Genomic DNA, 22,861 nt, shown 5'->3' on the forward strand with positions numbered 1-22,861 from the left:
TCTGAAGCTGGCATGGAGAGATGTAAACTCAGCATCTCCTGTGAAAGTGCCCAAAGAGTGCACTGTTTTAAATGCCAACAGAGCCAGCACATCGCCAACTTTGCTTGGATAATCAACTGACTGTATATCTATCAAGGTACTGAATATGTTTTGTGCTTGTTCCTGTTCAATAATCATAAAGAGGTAAGAGTTGCTTTTTTATTCACAAAATGGAACTCTGCATCTCCATAGAATATTAGCCACTGAGGTTTCTTTGCTGTTGGCCTAAGGCCTGGATTTCCAAGTTTCACTAATATTGGAAAATTCCAGTTTACGCTGGTGAGACTTCAGCAACGCTTGCACCTTCCAAATACATAAAAAGTATTTTATCCTCAGAAGCTAAGAGCTGGAAGCTGGAGAGCCTTACCAGCTGATTCAGTTTAAGAGCCCTCTTACTAACGTGATGTTGCTATCATGCAAAAAGGCTGTAAATAAGGGATGTCAGAGGAATGGCACTACCAGCTGGTGCTCACACTTCCAAAGCCAAAAGAGAAAGGGGTGGTTTGTATGTTCTTAAAGGACAAAAATCTTGGAATGACCAAGATTAAGCATATGCTACAGAGATATCAGATTGATTTATAAGTGAGAAACACCACTATCCCAAGAGAGACTTCTCTTCAACGCTCACCAGCACCCTGCACACTCCTAAACATGGGTGTTTCACAAGCATCAAAGACCATCTCAAAGCAACCTGGACAGGTGGCAATTCTGTGTTGATTGCCAATTGCAAACCTGTAGGTCAAGGCTGTCAAGAGAGATAACAATGATGCAAAATTATTTGAAATGGCATGGGGACAGACATGCTGTACAAACAGAAAAAAGAAACATGTTTCTCAAAGCATCTTAATCCAGCCAACAGTAAACCAGCAAACATGACATAAAAGATAGCCTGACAAACATTTCCCTTCAAAGAGTTAGACACTGACCTACACACAAAAGTGGGACACGCAGTATCTGGGGAAGGGAAGGGAGACAGAAATAGCTAGCTACTCTTGGTACATGGAAAATCCATTACGCTAAGCTTACACTACCAGAAGAAGTCTGGAGAGTTAAATGAGTTGTGCCATGGACCAGCAGCAGATAGTTTTTGTTCAACAAGCATTATGCTAGATCAGGCTATTTATTTTAAAAGTAACATCTGCATTTGAAAGCTTTCTTCTATAATATATACCCCTCAGACCCACTCAAATAACCATTAGCCATCAGTCTTCTCTGTGCAACACCCATTATCTACACTGTAATTATCCAAATTCTATGTATTTTTGCATGTTATAGCCCTATATGCAAGATATCTAGCACCCATAATAGCTTCATCTGAAAATTATGGCTATTCCCCAAGCGATCAATGAAAATGTCCTTTAATTGTCCTCTTGTTTACAGTTCTAGGTGAACAATCATGCCAGGATCACTGATCAAAAGTTATTTTTAAGACCATGTCACTGTCTCTCTCAAACACACAACACCAAAACTATCAAATAACCTGATTTATGAGGAAAAATTGCCCTGGGAGATTGGGGGCTACTACTCTGACCCAATGCTTCCCATAATATAGGAATATGGGTTTTAGTTTCACAGCTCCCAATATATTTTTTGTGGTTCTTCCTCAGCATTGTGAGAAAGTCAGAGTGTCTCACATGCATTAATAAATTAAGCCTCAGTGCCCTTCCGAGAGAGGGAAGTATTATTTTCCCCCTAAGTGCAAGTGATGAAACTGAGCAGAGAGAGGTTGCCCTAGGTCAAACAAAAGACAGTGGCAGGCACAAATATATAAACCAGATTTTCTGGTTTCCAGTTTGGCAAACCCATTTTCCTTAATGTTCTTATAACCACTGTTATCAGAATGAAGCTCCATGAATATACATTGAGTTTTAGCCTTTCACTGTATTCACATCGCTTCATTCTGCTATTATCAACCACACATAATTAATCACTTTACAGCGAAAGACTGTTTTAGTTACAGAGATGATACTATTTGACATACAGCATGCCTTGAGATATATTGCCCAAACAAGCGTAAACAGTCCTAAGTCTGAAAAATAGTCCATTGGGAGCTGATGCCCCCTTCTCCCGGGATAAGCTATTCCACAATGCAGCGTTATCTTCTCATGAATGGCTTCTGTCACCAAGGGCAGGGGAGCATGGTTGAAAGGGGGGGGGAGTAAAGGCTGATTAGCCCCGATGATTGCAGCTTGAAATCAAATGAGTGATTAACACAATAGCTGATCATCTGTGGACAGTGAACTTTTCCTGTGGCATAATGCTTGCCCATTTCTCTTCCATGCCTCTCCAGGCACAAGATTAGCTGCTGATATAAATGCCACAAGCTACAGGTTCCAAGACCAGAATATTATTTTCCTTCTCTAGAATGAATGATATTTGATGGCCGAGAAATTTAATGAGAGCCAATCTACAATGCCATACAAGAGTGATTTAAAACACACACACACACACACACCACAATTTATGAATGGGAATTACAGCAGTCCAGGAGAACATCTTTAGAAAGGCTGTGAACTGAATATATTTCTTTTAGAATACTCAATGTTAGCATCTACCACCACCACCCAAAACCGAAAAGCTACTTTGTTATTGCTCCTACATCACTTGCTAGCAGCAACTGAAAACATTGAAAAGAACTTGTTAGAGTTCATTCTACCCAATCTTTAGAATATCCTATTAACTGTTGGATATGAACCATCGCACCCTAGTTGTTCCCAAACAATACACTAGTTATTTCTTCATAAAGACATTTTTGACTTGGCCAGTAGAAAAAAAGTAACATCTCCCTCCGCCGCCCACCCCCCACCTGACCTAACATCCTCTCTTAATATTACACCTCAAAACAGGGTTAAACGTTGCTATTCGATCGCCCGATTGTGTAAACCTTTCTCAATTATCACTCACCATGAAAACACGAAAGCATCGCTTGGCTGGTCCGGTAGGTCCTGGATTGGTTCTTTATGGGTATATCAAATCCAGGAAGGAGGAGGGAAGCCGATAGTAGGCAGAGCTAACAAGATCTTCTTGGGCTTAGCAAGAGTATTTCCTTCAACAGGGGAGGTGGGAGGAGGAGGAGAGAGAAAGAGGGAGGAAGAAAGGGAAACGTCCGAACTCCAGTGTAGGTTAGCCAAAGCAGATCTTGCCAGGCTTAAAATATATATATATATAAAATAAAGCTGAAAGACTTTTAAAGAAGTTGTAGCTCAATCGCCGTGGGAGAGCTGCATCGGTGTGTGGGGTACGCGCTGGGGGCCCTGAGGAAAGGGAAGCCCAGAGAGAAGCGTCCAATTCCCTCCCCCGTCCCCTTACTCAGTGGGATCCACGCGTTTGCAAGAGACAATCGAGGCGAGCTGCATAGACAGGAAACTCCCCGCTGTAAACTCTCCACAGAAGGAAAAGTGGCCTCTGGGCAGGCTGCCCTTTGCAGCCCTGGCTGCCTTGCTGTTGTTCCTTCAAAGGCTCCAGTCGCTTTTGTGCTTCAGCTTTCTTTTCTGCCCGCTCCTGCTCCTCCTCCCCCCCCACTTCTTCATGACACAGACAGCCCAGATGGGAAGAGCCTGCAGCTGAAACCAGTACAGTGCCCCATCCTGAAAGCTGATCCTGCTGATCTCATCACCGAGGGCTACTAATCCAATGACCAGGGAATTAAGAACAGATGGTGACGCCCCTTCACTCTTTGCGGGGCCCCCCCGCGCTCCCCATCACCATTTACAATAGAGGCAGAAAAGCGCGCGCACACATCGTGCACCCATCGATCCACACCAAGCAAAACAAAACCCCAGTCTACCAGCAGCCTGTGCAGAGGGCAATAGATCTTTCTCTTGCAATGGCACATGCTGCATTCCCTGCCTGTCTCCAGAGTTCCGCCGGGCCTGAGTTTATACACAGCAGGCGGGAGCTGCATTATTTAACCCTTTGTGCCTAATCGATGCATAGCAACCGTAGAAGTTTTTTTTTAATCGATCGTTTAATTTTAGAAGCATTAAGTAGTTATTATCGTTATTATGAGTGTGCAATTTGCTTTTTTGGTTTGCTTTTAAGATATGCCAGTGTCCATTCAAAACTTTTATAATGCCCAACTCACTGAATGTCCAATTATTTCATATGACTCAGGGGTGTAGCTATAATTGAGCAGATGGGTTCAAAGAACCCATGCCCCCCAGCTCCTGAGGGCTCCCCATCTCCACCCTATTTTCTTCATCTCCCTCTCTCCAAGGGGCCACCGGGGAGTGGGGTAAACACTCCCTCTCCCCTAGCTACACCCCTGATATGACTATATTTATTTATTTATTCCAAGGAGCCCATTGTACACATGCCACGGTTATGTTTATCCTTAAAGCAGGCCTGTGATGTACATTAGGTTGAGAGATAAGTGACTGGCTCAGCACCACCCAGCAAGGTTCATGACTGAATTGGGATTTGAATTCAGGTCTCACTGGTCCTAGCCAAACAATCTAACCACCAGGGATGCAGCTATAATTGAGCAGATGGGTTCAAAGAACCTGGGGGGCCCAGGTCCACCTCTCCCGATTTACTGCATTATCTTCCTCACTCTGAGACTGAGGGACCGCCTGGGAGAGGGTTGAACACAGGCCCCCTCTCCCCTAGCTATGCCCCCACTAACCACCACACTGGCTCTGTCAGGCATTCTCTTCTGCTCTAAGGTACCCTTTCTGTCTCCCTTATGTAAAAAGCAAAAGTACCAAATTTGTTCCTGTTGCAGATAATTCAGAAAGTGATATCCATCCTTCATCAGTATTTTTATTATTTTCATCCCAGCTTGCAATTGTAACTCTTTAGTTTCAAGGGGCTCCAGATGTCTTTCCTCAAACTAGTGCTTCAGTTGCAAGGGATATCTCATTTTATCAGCTGTGAAATAGCATCCCTCCACTGTGATTAAGAAAAAAGTATGAAACTGTACTTTCTTAGTGTTAAGACCTTAGTATGGTTCTGAGCAATTAACTCAAACAGCTTAAAACAGATTATCTAATCCTCAATGCACTCATTCAAAAGGAAATGCCAACGTGATTAACATATGGATAAGGAAGAACATCCTGAAAAATGAAAACATCCTCTTTTCTTTAAGGTGTATAGGCAGGCTCATTCTTTCTGCTGGAAAACCTCTTGAATTAGTTTGGTGAGGACATTCAAATCTGGTTCAATTATTTATTTTAAGGCTGTTCAGTTTGAAACGGCAGCTGATAAAAAGAGTAGTGCTAGTGGTTATTGTTGTGTTGTTGTTGTTTTAACTATTTTTAAAGAAATCAAATTGATTTGGAATCTATCTTTAGCGGCACTATTTCTCCCAGACAGCCTCTACAATTAACAGCGGGGGGGGGGGCTCAGTTAATTTCCAGCAAGCTGGAAAACTGCAAAAACTGTCTGAAATAAAAATGGATGCTTAGTCTACAGAAGAGGGTACTGAAATTGAGGGACACTTCATCTATATACTAATTATTAGAGGAGTTGTTAGTATACTAATAAGATATTCATCATTTCAGCAAATGTATGTATGTGTGGCTAGAAGACCCATGTATCACAAGCACATTATTATTGCACTGAAATGCAAGTGCATTTTGCTTGGTATCATCTTGTCATACATGACAAAGTGCAATACACTAGCTTTACAGTGCAATGACTTATCACAATAACGTATTTGTGATTCATCACTGCATTGATAAAGAGTGCAGTGCAATTTTGTACATTGTGTATACTCCTGTTGATGGAGAACAGGGCAGGCTACTTTATCTAAGGTGATAAGAGGACTCTGCCCACAATGTAATGGTGGCTCCAAGTTCAGCTTTGTATTTTCCCCACACATATGAACCATAGTAATAGAATTATAGAATTAGAAATTAAAGAGACCATGGTGTTTCCAGAAAGCCATGTTTTGGGGTAGCACAAGGAGTACCCCTCTAATGTACTAACAGTACGGTTTGGGCCCTGGATACCTGAGGGACCACCGGCTCCCAAAGGTTGTTGCCTGCTCAACGAGCTCATCTGAGGGGGCTCTGCTCCAGGTACCGACAATGAGGGAGGCTCGGCTGTCATGCACGTGGGACAGGGCTGCCCCCAGACTCTGGAATGCTCTCCTGGTGGCAATTTGCTCCTTGGTCTCCATCACAGTTTTTAGAAAGTGTCTGAAATCTTGGTTTTTTACTCAGGCTTTTATATGATTGTTTCTACTGCTGCTTCTTTGTATTTTGTATGGTTATTTTATGCTTGTTTTTTAAATCTTTAAAGTGAAGACATTTGAAGATCCCATGGAAAGCTGGAGAAGACTTTTGAGGATACCATGGACAGCCAGGAAAACAAACAAATGGATCATAGAACAAATCAATCCAGAATTTTCACCCGAGGCACAAATGACCAGGCTCAAACCATCATACTTCAGACACATTATGCAAAGATCTAGCTCCCTTGAGAAGTCCATAATGCTGGGGAAAGTTGAAGAAAACAGAAGAAGAGGATGACCAGCAGCAAAGCAGCAAATGAGAGCCAGCGTGGTGTAGTGGTTAGAGTGCTGGACTAGGACCGGGGAGACCCGAGTTCAAATCCCCATTCAGCCATGAAACTAGCTGGGTTACTCTGGGCCAGTCACTTCTCTCTCAGCCTAACCGACTTCACAGGGTTGTTCTGAAAGAGAAACTCAAGTATGTAGTGCACCGCTCTGGGCTCCTTGGAGGAAGAACGGGATATAAATGTCTAATAATAATAATAATAATAATAATAGAGGCATTTTCCAAGGGGACTCACTGTCCCCTCTGTTGTTTTAATTGCCATGACCCCACTTTCACAAATACTAAACAAAACAGGCCTCAGATACCAAACATCTAAAAAATCAAGAAAAATCAACCATTTGCTGTACATGGACGATCTGAAGTTGTATGGATAGTCCCAGTCAGAAATCAAATCACTGCTAAACACTGTCCGTATATTCAGTAGCGATATAGCAATGGAGTTTGGACTAGACAGGTGTGCTGCATTAATAATGAAGAGAGGGAAAATAACAAAAACAGAAGGAATAGAACTGCCCAATGGAAGCAAGATCAAGAACCTGGAAGAGAAAGAACATTACAAATACTTGGGCATTCTCCAGGCTGATAACATCGCACACACTGAAGTTAAAAGAAAAATAGGAAGTGAATACATCAGGAGAGTTAGAAAAATCCTCAAGTCCAAACTCAATGGCGGGAACACCATACAAGACATAAACACCTGGGCTATACCTTTTATCAGATACACTGCAGGAATAATAGTCTGGACCCAGGCAGAGCTAGAGACGCTAGATCATAAGACCAGGAAAATCATGACCATCAATCATGCTCTCCCCCCCCCCCCCGCAGTGATGTAGATAGGCTCTACCTCCCTCGCAGCTCAGGTGGAAGGGGAATGCTGCAAGTCCATCAAACAGTAGAGGAGGAGAAAAGAGGCCTTGAAGAATATATCAAGGACAGCGAAGAACATGCATTTAAAATGGTCAATAATGAGAAACTATTCAACACCAATGAAACAAAGCAGGCCTACAAGAAAGAACAAGTCAAGAACCGAGCAGAACAATGGAAAAATAAGCCCTTGCATGGTCAATATTTGCACAATATAAGTGGAAAATCAGACATCACCAAGACCTGGCAATGGCTTAAGAATGGCAACTTGAAGAAAGAAACAGAGGGTTTAATACTGGCTGCACAAGAACAGGCACTAAGAACAAATGAAATAAGCGCAAAAGTCAAAAAATCAACCACAAAGAGCAAGTGCCGCCTCTGTAAAGAAGCAGATGAAACCGTGGACCATCTAATCAGCTGTTGTAAAAAGATCGCACAGACTGACTACAAAGAAAGGCATGACAAAGTAGCAGGGATGATACACTGGAACATCTGCAAAAAATACAAGCTACCTGTAGACAAACATTGGTGGGACCATAAAATTGAAAAAGTTGAAGAAAATGAAGATGTAAAAATATTATGGGACTTCCGACTACAAACAGACAAACATCTGCCACACAATACACCAGATATAACTGTAGTCGAGAAGAAAGAAAAGCAAGTCAAAATAATCGACATAGCAATACCAGGGGATAGAAGAATAGAAGAAAAAGAAATAGAAAAAATCACCAAATACAAAGATCTACAAATTGAAATTAAAAGGCTGTGGCAGAAAAAGACCAAAATAATCCCAGTGGTAATTGGCGCCCTGGGTGCAGTTCCAAAAGACCTTGAAGAGCACCACAACACCATAGGGGCCACAGAAATAACCATCAGCCAATTACAAAAAGCAGCTTTACTGGGAACAGCCTATATTCTGTGACGATATCTATAACAGCAACAACATTGACAATAAAATTCTGGCATCCCAGGTCCTTGGGAAGGACTCGATGTCTGGATAAAACAAACCAGTCAATAACACCTGTCTGACTGTGTAAATAAATAAATAATAAAGTGGATGGACTCGTTTACAACAGCAATAAATGCACCACTGAGAGAGCTTAAAGGCCAAGCTGAAGACAGATAATCCTGGAGAGAATCTATCTATGTGGTCGCTAAGAGTCGACACTGACTTGATAGCACTTAATCACTCACTCACTCAATTTTAAATCTTTTTAGTCAGCTCTATGCTTTTATATTTTAGTTTATATTTTAATTGTGTAATTTTTACAGTCTTGTTTTAATTTTTGTGTGAACAGCTTTGGGATTGTTTTAATGAAAGGCAGTATATAAATTTGACAGTCACTCAATCAATAAACAGCACAGGACTATAGGATCATAGTCCCCATGAACCTTTCATCTCGTGGTTTGGCACCAGCTGGTTTGGCACCAGCAGCATGCCTTCAGGTTAAAGAGCCAACTAACCAAAACAGGACACAGCTACCCCTCTCAAAGGAGGAAAGCCAGCTGAACAGACCACCATCAAAAGCCAATTGCTATGCCAAGAGACACTTCCACTTAGAGATAACGGTTGGAATGTTCCTTGAAAGTAGCACAAAAATGGCCATTTCTCAGCTCATTAAAGATGATGAATTGGCTAGTGAAGATAAGGGAGGGTGCCCATAAGCAAGTAAAAGACATGTATCTTTGCACCTGGAGACACCACAGTCTTGGGATTGTAAGCAAACACTGCCTCATTATCTTCACACACCTATATTTGCATAGCTGGCTCCTGCCTTAGTCCAGGGGGACCCACCTAAAGTGAATAAGTCTATCTAGCAATGGACCCTGTTGTTTTGCATATAAACCTTTTACCCTCTAGAGAGGGATAAACCACCTGATTGACTCAGGAACTGCCTCAGGGCATATTTTCAGGTATAAGTATCTCAGCCAGGCCACAATGGCCGTGGATTCTGCTTGGAGTCAGTTGGGATTCTGTTTGGATCCCAGTAGTCTACAGATTCACACGTACATGTGCTGTGGCTGCTACCCAACATTCTTCATCCATGCTTCATCCCATGCTTTACCTCAGAGGAGGCACCCTTGCCCAGCCATCATACAACCAACATTCCTAGGAAGGATACGTAATACTTAATGTTATAAACAAACAAACAAACAAACAAACAAACAATAGGTAATGTAAATGTAATAAATAAATAAATTAAATGATATCTCGCCTTTCCCTAAGCTCTCTTGCCACTTTGCCCTGCTTCCTTCCCTGCTCTCCAGGCACTTTTATTGCAAGCTTCTAACTATTTATTTATTTATTTATTTTTTATCATATTTTAACTAGGCTCTTATTCAGTACTTTAGCCAAATTATTGCAAGCCTCTAGCCAAGACTTTTTCTCTTTTTGCCTTCAGTAACTCCTCATATTTACCCATAATAAAGCCTTGAAACTGAACCTACATTTCCTCATTCTTTCTAATACACCAGAACTGCTAACATTACAATGTGTTAAAGGGATGGATACCTCACCCGAGATTTGGATTCTCTTTGTTAATGAGTCCATGAAGTTGTATTTCTTAATATTAGCATGGTTTAATCATGATTAATTTACTTAACTGGAGGTTTTACTTAGATACTTTAAAATGGTGGCTTTAATTAGATGTGGTGGTTTAGATAGATGCTGATGTGACAGAGAGTTGAGTCCTGGGTTGATGTATAAAATATATGAGATGTTATGTACTGCATTTATTAACTTTTTTCTTTTCTTTTTCTTTTTTAAAAATTCTTTTTATACTCATTTAATTAAAAAAATAATTAATTTTTAAAAAGAACTGCTAAATTGATACTGTGTCAGAACTGCACCCGCAATCCAAGCTAATTTTCCCACTTTAGCCCAAAAGCTTAGTTGGAGCATGTAGCCAATTGCTCCAGGGCAGTTTTGGTAACACTGAAGGTCCTAGGCCAAACCCTGGCTCAGCACAGGAAACTGCTACAGTATCCCTGACGTGTGATCTCTCTTTGAAAACCTCCAGAGAAGAAGAAATTGACTCTCACTGCTGCACATTTATTTATTTATTACGTATGTATGCATTTATTATATTTGTATAGCTCCCCAAACTTCCTTTTGGATGGTTTAAAGCAACATAAAACAAATTAAAACCTTAAAAAAATTTAAAACCACAAGTCTAGTTAAAAAGCTTGAGTGAATAAATGTGTCTTTAAAGACATTTTAAGAGTTGTCAGAGATTATTTCAGCAGGGAGGGCATTCCAGAGTCTCGGGGTGACAACATAGAAGACCCGTCCCTGTGTAGCTACCAGATGAGTAGGTGAGAACTGCAGATGAACCTCTCTGGATGATCTCAATAAGTGATGGGGCTCATAGTGAAGATGGGGTTGTCTTAAATACCCTGGGCCTAAGATGTCTAGTTAAGAGAGAGGAGAGCTGGTCTTGTGATAGCAAGCATGACTTGTCCCCTTAGCTAAACAGGGTCTGCCCTGGTTGCATATGAATAGGAGACTAGAAGTGTGAGCACTGCAAGATATTCCAGGGGGTGGAGGATGGAGCCACTCTGGGAAGAGCAACTAGGTTCCAAGTTCCCTCCCTGGCTTCTCCAAGATAGGGCCAAGAGGGATTCCTGCCTGCAACCTTGGAGAAGCCACTGCCAGTCTGTGAAGACAACACTGAGCTAGATAGATCAATGGTCTGACTCAGTATATGGCAGCTTCCTATGTTCCTATGTTTAGACTCTATAGGTTAAAACCAGCACTTTGTATTTTGCCTGGAAAGTTTTTGGTAGTCAGTGTAGTTATTTTAATAGAGGACTAAAATGGTCTCTTCGAGATGACCCAGAGACCAACCTTGCTGTCCCATTCATACCAACTGCAGTTTCCAGACTACATACAAAAGCAACCACAAAATAAAGCACATTGCAATAGTCAAGTCTGGAGGTTACCAGCATATGTACTATTGTTCCTCAATTTAGGTCATTTACCTCAAGAACACACAGCTGGCATATAAGCCAAAGCTGATTGAAAGCACGTCTGTCTCTCCAGCATGAAACAGCAAGGAGAGGTTTGGGTCCAGCAGCACTCCCAGACTACATACATGGTCCTTCCGGGGAAGTGTGACCTCCATCCAGAACTGGAAGATAAAAATGGTCTTCCAAGGTAATAAGTACCTCTGTCTTATTTGGATTAAATCTCAGTTTGATATCTCTCATCCAGCCCATCATTACCTCCACGTAGACAGTTAGGGAGGTCATGCCCTCTCCTAATGATGTTGACACGGAGAAATAGATTTGAGTGCCATTAGCATTCTGATAACAACCTGCACCAAATCTCCTGATGATCTCTCCCAGCTGTTTTATGCAGATATTAAATAGAATTGGAGACAGTATGGAACCTTGGGGAACGCCATATAAAAGTTCATGTTATGAAGAACAACAGTCTCCAAGTGACACCATCTGGAATCTGTCCAAGAGGTAGGTGCGGAACCATTGCAAAGCAGTTCCTCCCATTGCCTACCCTCTCAGATGGTCCCAGAAGGATACTACGGTTGATAGTATCAAAAGCTGCTGAGAGATCTAAAAGGACTAACAGAGTCACACTCCCTCTGTCAATTCCCCATTGGAGATCATACATCAGGCCAACCAAGACAGTCTCCACCCCATACCCTGCCCTAAAAGCAGTTTGAAATGGATATAGATAATCCATTTCCTCCAAGGTGGGCTGGATATGGGAAGCCACCACCCCCTCAGTTACCTTGCCCAGGCATGGAAGGTTGGAGATGGGCCTATAGTTGCTTAACTCTGAGGGACCCAATGAAGGCAATGGGATAAGGGGACAGGTTCGCCTGTGGATTGGTAACTGGTTGAAGGACAGGAAACAGAGGGTAGGAATAAATGGACAGTTTTCACAATGGGGGGATGTAAGAAGTGGGGTCTCCCAAGGATCTATACTGGGACCAGTGATCTTTAACTTTTTCATAAATGATCTAGAAGCTGGAGTAAGCAGTGAAGTGGCCAGATTTTCAGATGACACTAAACTATTTAGGGTAGTGAAATCCACAACAGATTGTGAGGAGCTCCAAAAGGATCTCTCCAAAGTGGGTGAGTGGGCAAGTGTAAAGTGATGCATAGTGGGCCACCCCCCCCCCCAACATATACAGTGATTGGGTCTGAGCTGTCAATAACCAACCAGAGAGAGATCTTGGGGTCATGGCAGACAGCTTGTTGAAAATGTTGACTCAGTGTGTGGCAGCTGTGAAAAAGGCAAATTCTATGCTAGGGATAATTAGAAAGGGGATTGAAAATATAAATGTTAATAATAATTAATTAATTAATTAATTAATTAATTAATAATTCAATTTCTATACCGCCCTTCCAAAAATGGCTCCGGGTGGTTTACAAAGAGAAATAACAAACAAATAAGATGGCTCCCTGTCCCCAAAGGGCTCACATTCTAAAAAGAAACTTAAGACACACACCAGCAACAGTCACTGGAAGTACTGTGCTGGGGGTGGATAGGGCCAGTTACTCTCCCCCTGCTAAATAAAGAGAATCACCACTGTAAAAGGTGACTCTTTGCCCAGTTAGCAGGGGAAATATTATAATGCCCTTATTCATTTCTATCGTTCTGCCACATTTAGAGTAATTTGCACAGTTCTGGTCACTGTATATTAAGAAGCACATTGTAGAACTGGAAAAGGTGCAGAAGAAGGCAACCAAGATGATCATGGACCTGGAGCACCTTACTTACAAGGCAAGGCTACAGCATCTGGGGCTTTTCAGTTTGGAAAAGAGGCAACAACAAGGAGATATGATAGAGGTGTATAAAATTATGCATGGAGTAGAGAGAGTAGGCAGAGAGAAATTTTTCTCCCTTTCACAACACTAGAATCTGGGGTCATCCCATGAAGTCGAAGGCCAGGAATGTTAGGAACAACAAAAGGAAGTACTTTTTCACACAGCATGTAATTAATTTATGGAATTCTCTGCCATGAGAAGTGGTGATGGCCACTAGCTTGTATGGCTTTAAAAGGGGCTTAGACAAATTCATGGAGGACAGGTCTATCAATGGCTACTAGTCTGGTGGCTATAGGCCACCTCCAACCTCAGAGGCAGGGTGCCTCTAAATACCAGTTGCAGGGGAGCAACAGCAAGAGAGGGGGAATGCCCTCACCTCTTGCCTGTGGGCTTCTCAGAGGCACCTGGTGGGTCACTGTGCGATACAGAATGCTGGACTAGATGGGCCTTGGGCCTGATCTTCGAGGGTGTTCTTCAGAAGAGGTCTAATAATTGCTTCGTTAAGACAGGAAGGCATCCTGCTCTCCCTGCAGGAGGAGGAATAGTAGAAGGTAATACCTCCCTTCAGGATGTATACAGGTACAGTAATAATGGGGAAGCTCTCTGCAAGGCAGTCAGATGTGTCTTACTGGTGTGTCCACGCTGCATTAGGATGCCAGCCATTGTTTCCAAACCAGAATGCATAGTACCATCTACTGGCTGGCATACCACACAAGAGTGCATCAGCCAAGTAACATTGTGTGTACACAGAAAAAATGCACACATGTTACACAAAAGTAAGCCAACCATTTCCAGTGGTTTTACTCTTGTATAATATTTGTACAACTTTTGTACACACAACATTTCTGGGCTGATGTACACTTGTGTGGTATGCCAGCCACTATTTTGAAATGTTACCCCCAAAAATGAATAAGCCTTACTTAAAAAAAAAAACAACCCTCATTGAGAAACATTGTTTCATTTCTAAATTAAAGGCATCTAAAATAAGCAGTAAATAGGAAACTTTCATCCAGCTCCCAAAATAGCATATCATCGTCTACAGCAAATACATTCATTGAGGTTTATCAATTATATGTTAAAAAAATAACCACTGTCTGTGCTACAACCATTATTTCTTTATGGAAGATGGACTATGCCTCACTTAAAGTAGAATACTGTTATGACAGCATACATAGTATCCAAAAGCTTCCGCTGACAACTTGCATAACTCTCCTTAAAAGAGGATCAATGGTACTCTCCTCCATAGCATTTTGTATTTCCAGCTTATTCAGAACTTGACCTTTCTCAAACACAGCAAGGCTGCCAAAATAGTTGATTTTGAGAAAGAGGAAGAGGAGAAAGAAAGATTGTATATATACACAAGAGGGCAAAAAGAGAATGATTGGTATGTGTTACTAAGAAGATTTTTGTATGGGTGTAAGGAGGAGGCAATTAGGAGCATTTTAGAGAAAGAGGCATATGAATGTAAAACAGTGAGTACCTGTATTTTTCATTTAGGGCCCCAGAACTATGTTCCTTTTGGATCACCACAACATGCATATGCAATAGTTACAGAAGAGTTCATTATTTTAGTTATTCATCTATTTAAAATTACATCCCATGTTTATTGCCAAAGATGACCAAAGATGGCTAACAATAAAAAGAAAACAGAACAAATTCTGGAAATCCAACAAAATAATTTAACCTAATAAAAATATCATTGAAAGGCAGCTAGATTACCCCTGAAACATCAGACAAGCATCACACTTTCCCAAAGGCAGAATGAAAAACAAGTTCCAAAACAGGGCCTGACCAAGTGTAGAGTAGAAGCCAATTGAGGGAACTGCAAAAAGTTGGCACCACCTCTGAAAAGGTCCTGCTCATATGGATGCTCACCGTAACATGGAGGGCATGGACATCCAGAACAAGGCCTCAAATGATGACAGAAGTGTATAGAAGAGCACATATGGCTGAAAAGCACCTGAAAAATTGAGGTGTGCAGAACTGGGTTCGATTCGAATCAGCCCAGTTCAAACTCTGACCAAACCCGCCTCAAAAAAAGGCGGACGGTCAGAATTCAAATCGAACCAGGCCCAGTCCATTACGGACTGGTTTGACTCCGTTTGATGGTTTGAGAGGCAATGCTTGTAAAGGGGAATTCAATGAGGACTATAAGCAAATGGGAGTCCTGCCTTTAAACCCTTTCTAAGAGTGGCTGGAGGAGGGCACGACAGGAGGGCACCTTACTGGCACCAATGGCTCCTCTAACTTCCAGCACTCCCCCCAGCAGCACAGCCTGTGCAATGGTGGTGTGGTTCCAGCCTCTGTGCATCTGCAGAGGCTGGAACTGCATCACCGCTATTCGGGCTACACTGCTGGGGGGGGGGTGCCGTTGTTTAGAGGAGCTGCCACCAGTGCAACTGGTAAGGCACCCTCTTGCCGCCACCCCTGGCTGCCCTTACAAACCTTTTAAAGGCAGGATTTCCAATCAATCAATCAATCAATCAATATACTGCCCTTCTAAACTGACTCAGGGCAGCTTTACACGCATAGCCCCTCGGAGTTCAACCCAGTTTTACTGAATGGAGTGGACTGCTGGCCAGTTCAACTGGAACAATTCACAGACCTGAAGTTCAGTTCAAATTTGAATCAAACTGCCAAAAACAGTTCTATACACACCCCTACTGAAGATATCTAGGTCGCAAACCATTTAGGGTCTTAAAGGGCATAACTAGCTGCTTGATTTGAGCTCAGAAACAAACTGGTAGCAATGCAGATAATGTAAAGTTGGAGTAATGTGCTTCCACAGGACAACCCCAGTTAAGAGTCTGGCTGCCACATTTTGTACCAACTGAAGTTTCTGAATGCTTTTCATGGACAAAGCATTGAATTAGTCCAGGCTGGATAACTGTAGCTAGATCAGACATCACCAGATACAGCTGCAGCTGGTGAATCAGCCAAAGGTGATACAACGTGCTCCTTATCACCAGTACTGCAGGAGGAGACCCGAATGGAGGAACACTCCCACACTGTAAACCTGTTCTTCCAGGGAAACATGACCAGCTGAACATCATCTCTTAGACTGGTAGCACATTCAGTTAACAGCACCTCTGTCTTGTCTAGATTAATATAGATAATTAACAATATATAATAGCTGGTTCCTCAAGTTTCATTGCACACTTATACTCAGGGGCATAGGAACAATGGAGCAAGTGTGTGTGTGTGTGGGGGGTAATAGTCCCTGGGCCACCAAGGTTTTGGGGAGCCACCATGGCAGACCCCCTCTCCAGGGCACCCCCTTGCCTCCTCCCACACCCAGCTGGTGAACAAAGCACTCACTGGCTAGGAGCACAAGCTGTTCTGCCTCCTGCCCAGCCAGTGTCTTTTTTGAAATGCTGGCTGGCTTGGGACTTATTTCCCAGTGAGGCAGAGAAAGAAACCACCCACCACCACTCAGCCCTTCAATGAAACGCTGACTGTGGAGGATCAGAAGCAGTGTTCTAAATTTGTTTCATCTGTGTGCAGAATGAGTTTTGTTCTGGGCGGCACTCAATAATCAGAACAATCATTCAAAAATGACATCACGCCCAAGAGAAGCAGAAGATCTTTCTTAGATTCAAATGTAAAGGTAAAGGTAAAGTGTGCTATTGAGTCAGTGTCAACTCCTGGTGCCCACAGAGCCCTGTGGTAATCTTTGGTATAATATAGGAGGGGTTTACCATTGCTATCTCCCACGCAGTTATCTGGAGATCATCTGGAGAGGTTTGTCTGCAGTTGCCACTGGCTCATCTGGTGGCTAATTGGGGACGAGCCTTCTCCATTGCTGCCCCAAGGCTTTGGAACACACCTCCTGCTAAAATAAGAGCCTCTCCATCTCTTACAACTTTTAAAAGGGCAGTCAAGATGCATTTGTTCACGAAGGCTTTTAATTAGATACTGTTTTAATTGTGTTTTAATAGTTTTAACTTTTTAATTTTAATTGTTGGAATGCTTTACTCTTTTATTGGCTGTTTTTATTGTTTTGTGAACCGCCCAGAGAACTTGCGTTTTGGGTTGTATAGAAATGTATTTATTAAATCAATCAATCAATCAATCAATCAATCAATCAATAAAATAAAATAAAATGTGATGATGCCTTTCACCATCTTCCTATATTGCTGCTGCCCGATAAAGGTTTCCCATAGACTGGGAAACATACCAGCGGGGATTCGAACTGGCAGCCTCACGCTTGCTAGGCAAGTAATTTCCCCACGGTGCCATTAGGTGGCTCAGATTCAAATGTACTATGATTCAAATTTACTATGTATGGTAATTATTCAATAATATATATTAATGTTTGTTTGTTTGTTTGTTTGTTTAGTACAGTTATATACCTCCCCATACAAAAGGGTCCCTGGGCAGTTCACAATATAAAAACCATTAAAACATTAACATAATTAAAACAATTTAAAATACAATAAAAACTCTAAGACCGAAGCTTTAAAACTATAAATTGAAAGCCTGACTAGAAAGGTATGTTTTTAGATCCTTCTTAAAAACATACGGTGAAGGGGAAACTCTAATTTCATTAGGAAGTACATTCCAGAGTCCCGGGGCAACTCTAGAATAGGCCTGGTTTCAAGTTGTTACCAACCAAGCTGGTGGCAACCGCAAGCAGATGGTCTCCCCAGATGATCTTAACAGGTGGTGGGGTTGGTGAAGAAGAAGGTGTTCTCTTAAATACACTGGACCCAAGCCGTTTGATATGAATGAATAATGTTTGAAGTTGAAATTTTACAAATTTCAAACTGTTCTTTTGCTTCCCTTTTCCGAGCACATTAATAAAACATTCTAGGACATATTTCATTTCTTGGACTTTCCTATAAGGGTAATGTACGCAACATGACTTTGCCAGTTCAACGATGGGCCATACCTCCTAGTTATTTATTTGTTTATATTTATCATATTTACATACTGCCTGATATATCTCCCTAGGCAGTGTACATAATCCAAATTAAAATATAAAAAATAAAATAAAAACAATTAAAACACTTGCACAGAATGAAAACAGTTTAAAACAATTCACAAGATAAAAATATTTTAAAAATTTCATAGAGTGCAACAAACAGTTTAAATTAGTTTTAATTAAAAGAATGAGAAAACAGGTGGGTCTTAGGGGTCTTTTAAAAAGCAATCAGAGATGGAGAAGCTCTTGTTTTGACAAGGAGTGCATTCCAAAGCACGGGGGCAGCCACAGAGAAGGCCGGGCCCTGAGTCGCCACCAGACAAGCCAGCAGCAAATGTAACTGGAAATCCCCAGATGATCTTAATAGGAGGCTGGGTTCATGACAAAGCAGATGCTCTCTTAAGTACCCTGGACCTTAGCTGTTCAGGGCTTTATAGGCAATAACCAGCACTTTGTATTTCTTCAGAAACATATCAGCAGCCAGTGCAGTTCTTTTAAAATTGGTGTTATATGGTCCCTTCAAGTTGTCCCAGAGACCAACCTGGCTGATGCATTCTGTACCAGTTGTAGTTTCTAAACTATGTACAAAGGAAGCCTCACATAGAGTGCATTACAGTGGTCAAGCCTGGTGGTTATCAGCATATGTACTACTGTTTTAAGGTTATTTACCTCCAGAAATAGGAGTAGCTGACATATCAGTCAAAGCCGAAGAAAAGTGCTCCTGGCCACTGCCTTAACCTGAGAAACTCGAGAGAGTTTTGGATCCAGAAGAGGGGAGTGTACCATCCAGAACAGGCAGGTCTAAACCATCTCAAGGTTGTTGACCCCGCTCCCCCGCCCAGCACCAATAAGTTCCTCTATCTTATTTGTTTTCAACTTCAGTTTGTTATCCCTCATCCAGCCCATGACTGCCTCTAGGCAGGCATTTAGAGAAGTTATGCTATTCCCTGATGGTTGATAGGGAGAAATAGATTTGGGTGCCATCAGCATGTTGATAACACCCTGCACCAAATCTTCTGATGATCTCTCCCAGTGGTTTCATGTAGATGTGAAAGAGCATTGGAGACAGTATGGAGCCTTGTTGAACTACATGCAGCAACTTTTGCTTTGCAGAGCAACAGTCTGGAATCTAACTGTGGAATTCCAGATACCATCTGGAATCTAACTGAGAGATAGGAATGGAGCCACTGTAAAAAACAGTGCCACCCAATCCCACCTCCCTCAGGCAATCCAGAAGTATACTATGGTAAATGGTCTTGAAAGCTGCCAAGAGATCCAAAAGGATCAGAATAGTCACATTCCCTCTGTTAATACTCAACTGGAGATCATCCATCAGGCTGACCAAGGTAGTCTCAACCCCATAGCCTACTCAAAAGCTAGTTTGAAATGGGTCTAGATAGTCAGTTTTCTCCAGGACTATATGGAGCTGAGAGGCCACCACCCTCTCTATCACCTTGCCCAACCATGGGAGATTAGAGATGGGCCTCTGAGGGGTCCAGTGTAAGTTTTTTCAAGGATAGTCTAATGATAGCCTCTTTAAGACAAGGAGGCATTCTACGCTCCCTCAGATAAGCATTTATGATGTTTATCATACCCTCTCCAATAATCTATTGGATACATAAGCCAAGTTGGGCAAGAGTCAAGAGAGCAGGTTGTAGGACTCACAGTCCGAAACAGCTTGTCCACATCCTCAGGAATCACAAACTTAAAGTGATCCAGTCTGATCACATAAGAGGAATTGCTGGATAGCTCCATAACAGACTCTGCCCTAACTGCAGAATCTAGTTCGGCCCAAATATGAGATGTTTTGTCTGTGACATATGTTACTCATATGTGTAACAGTCATAACACATAAAGTTGCTGCAATTGGCATTGCATTGTTGGCAAAAATTCCTGACTCATTTCCTTCTTATATAGCAGAAACCAAACAAATGAAGAAGGCTTCAGCTTTTTGTCTCAATCTTTCAAAGGAAATAAGAAAGGGTGATAGGTAATTTTATTATACATCTTGTTACACATCTTTATTGAGTGTACTATGAGCCAATAAAGTAAGAGGAGAAAGACAATGATAGCTTAATAGATTCTGGCCAGATTAATTCGGGATTTTCGAGGAAGTGTACTGCTGCTTTCAGGTCTGGAGCCAAGTGTGTAATCTTTCAAGAAATGACTTGTGAGAAAATCAGCTGCCTCATAAACAGCACATGTCATTGTCTCAGAAATCAGGCTCTTTGTCAGATAGTTATCAGCATGCCTGAAAACCTTGGCATAAAATATAATACTTTAAACCTTAGTGACAAACTAAACTGCATTCTGCATAAACTGACAAAAATATTTGTGTTTCCAGAATATTTATATAAAACTTCCAACAGTAAATAAGGGGTGGGAATTGGGGGAGAGCTGCATTCATAGCCTTTCAACCCACATTTTATCCATTCTCTATACAACTTAGAATTAAAAATTAGGGATAAACAACACACAACATGATTTATGTCATTTGCTCTTGCAGGTTGTGTGTGTGTGTGTGTGTGTGTGTTTGTGTGTGTGTGTGTGTGTGTAGGCACAGGGGCATGATCCACGTTGGTATGGAGGGAAGTTGTCTCCCCTGTGGTCTTGAGCCTGATCAGAGAAAAGCTCCCATTTACACCAATGGGAGCTGCTTTCTAAAAATCAGTTGGTCTTTAGGTTTGAAAGATAAGGTTTGAAAGATAAGGTGTGAGACCATGGTGGTGCTGGTAAAGGAGTAAAGCCTCCTGCATGTCAGAGTCCAAATCCAGAGTCATTCCCCATGCCAGAGTCCCAACTCAAGCTTGGGAGGAATGACATCCCCCAGGCAGTGTTTCCTCTAAGGCGTGCACATGTGCACGCACTCATGGTTTTTTAAGGAAAGAAAGAAAGAAAGAAAGAAAGAAAGAAAGAAAGAAAGAAAGAAAGAAAGAAAGAAAGAAAGAAAGAAAGAGAAAGGTAGGTACTTGGCACCCTGACTGCAGTTCCAAAAGACCTTGAAGAGCACCGCAACACCATAGGGGCCACAGAAATCACCATCAGCCAATTACAAAAAGCAGCTTTACTGGGAACAGCCTATATTCTGCGACGATATCTATAACAACAGCAACAACATTGACAATAAAATTCAGCCATCCCAGGTCCTTGGGAAGGACTCGATGTCTGGATAAAACAAACCAGTCAATAACACCTGTCTGACTGTGTAAATAAATAAATAAATAAATAAAGATAATTCGATTTCTATACCGCCCTCCAAAAATGGCGCAGGGCAGTTTACACAGAGGAATACTAAATAAATAAGATGTTTTTTTATGTCTGCTCAGTTAATTTTGGATCCCGCTCAAGTTAATCAGGAAGGTCCCACTGCCTTGATATTGCCACACAGAACAAAACTCATTTCTCACACAGATGAAAAACATTACAGAGAACACTGCCCCTAGACATCCCTGTGTCTCTCAGCCACCTTGCGCTGGGTGTCCAGCTTTCCCTTCAGCACTTCCTGCCCCTGCATATTTCCCAGCAGTGCCGCAGCTGCCCAGCTCCACCCAGTAGGAGGGTGATAGTGGTGGCTCTTTGAAAGCCACACAGCACTGGCATAGGGGCATGCCAGTGCTGGGTGGCTTTTAAAGAGCCACCACTACCACCCTCCTACCCTGGGGTAGTTGCCCCATGAGGCACTGCCTCCTTGTGGTGGGGGCTGGGATTTCCGAAACAGGGGCTGGGAATTCTGACACACAGAGTCCTAGAGACTAATTATATACACCTCCAATATTCAACCATCCAAGCTTTCAGCTTCTGTAGACATCTTTATCACAGTATTAGGGAACAGCTAAATGATTTCATTAATTAATTATAACATTCATTATAATTAATAATTAATTTCATTAATTATATTATAATATTCCATGGTTCCGCTCCTACTTCTCAGGCAGATTCCAGATGGTGTCCCATGGAGCCTGTTTGTCAAAATAGGACTTCTGTATGGTGTCCCTCAGGTCTCCATATTGTCTCCAATGTTGTTTAACATCTACATGAAACTGCTGGGATAGATCATCAGGAGATTTGGTGCAGGATTTGGTGCTATTTCTTCATGTCAGCATCAACAGGAGAAGGCATAACTTCCCTAAATGCCTGCCTAGAAAAGGTGATGGGCTGGATGATGGATAACAAACTGAGACTGAATCCAGATAAGACGGAGGTACTTATTGTGTCGGAAGGGAACGTGGAAGATTGGTTTGATCTTCCTGTTCTGCATGGGTTCACACTTCCCCAGAAGGAACAGGTATGCAATCTGGGGGCTTCTAGATCCAAGCCTCTCCCTGGTGACCCAGTGAGATGGTGGCCAGAGGTGATATCAGCTTTGGCTGATACGCCAACTGCAACTGTTTCTTGAGATAAACAACCTCAGAATAGTGTTACACAGGGGCGTAGCTATAATTGAGCTAAAGGGTTCAAAGAACACGGGCCCCCAGCTCCTGAGGGCCCTCCAGCTCCACCCCTCCCTATTTTCTTCATTATCTCCCTCACTCTGGGGGGTCCACCAGAGAGAGGGATGAACACAGGCCCCCTCTCCCCTAGCTACGCCCCTGGTGGTACATCTGCTGATAACCTCCAGACTTGACTACTGCAATGCGCTCTATGTGGTGCTGCTTTTTTTACGTAGTCTAGAAACTGCAGTCGGTCCAGAATGTGGCAGCCAGTTTGATCTCTGGGTCAC

At 42.2% G+C, this 22,861-nt stretch overlaps 1 protein-coding gene across 6 annotated transcripts in view; it reads right to left on the minus strand.

The window, feature by feature from the left end:
- Positions 1-22,861, minus strand: part of SPSB4 (splA/ryanodine receptor domain and SOCS box containing 4) — a 285,152-nt gene that overhangs the window by 108,666 nt on the left and 153,625 nt on the right. For 3 of the 6 annotated variants that reach the window (XM_053304458.1, XM_053304460.1, XM_053304459.1), the window contains exon 1: positions 2,944-3,827. The exons of 1 other annotated variant lie outside the window; for it this stretch is intronic. The gene's annotated coding sequence lies outside the window, so the exon portion shown is untranslated. Of the gene's footprint in view, positions 1-2,943; positions 3,828-22,861 lie in introns of those variants that run through there. 2 more of the 6 variants (XM_053304453.1, XM_053304452.1) reach the window with 2 other exon arrangements.

This window comes from Hemicordylus capensis, chromosome 3 (assembly GCF_027244095.1).
Source record: "Hemicordylus capensis ecotype Gifberg chromosome 3, rHemCap1.1.pri, whole genome shotgun sequence".
NCBI classification, from domain to species: Eukaryota; Metazoa; Chordata; class Lepidosauria; order Squamata; family Cordylidae; genus Hemicordylus; species Hemicordylus capensis.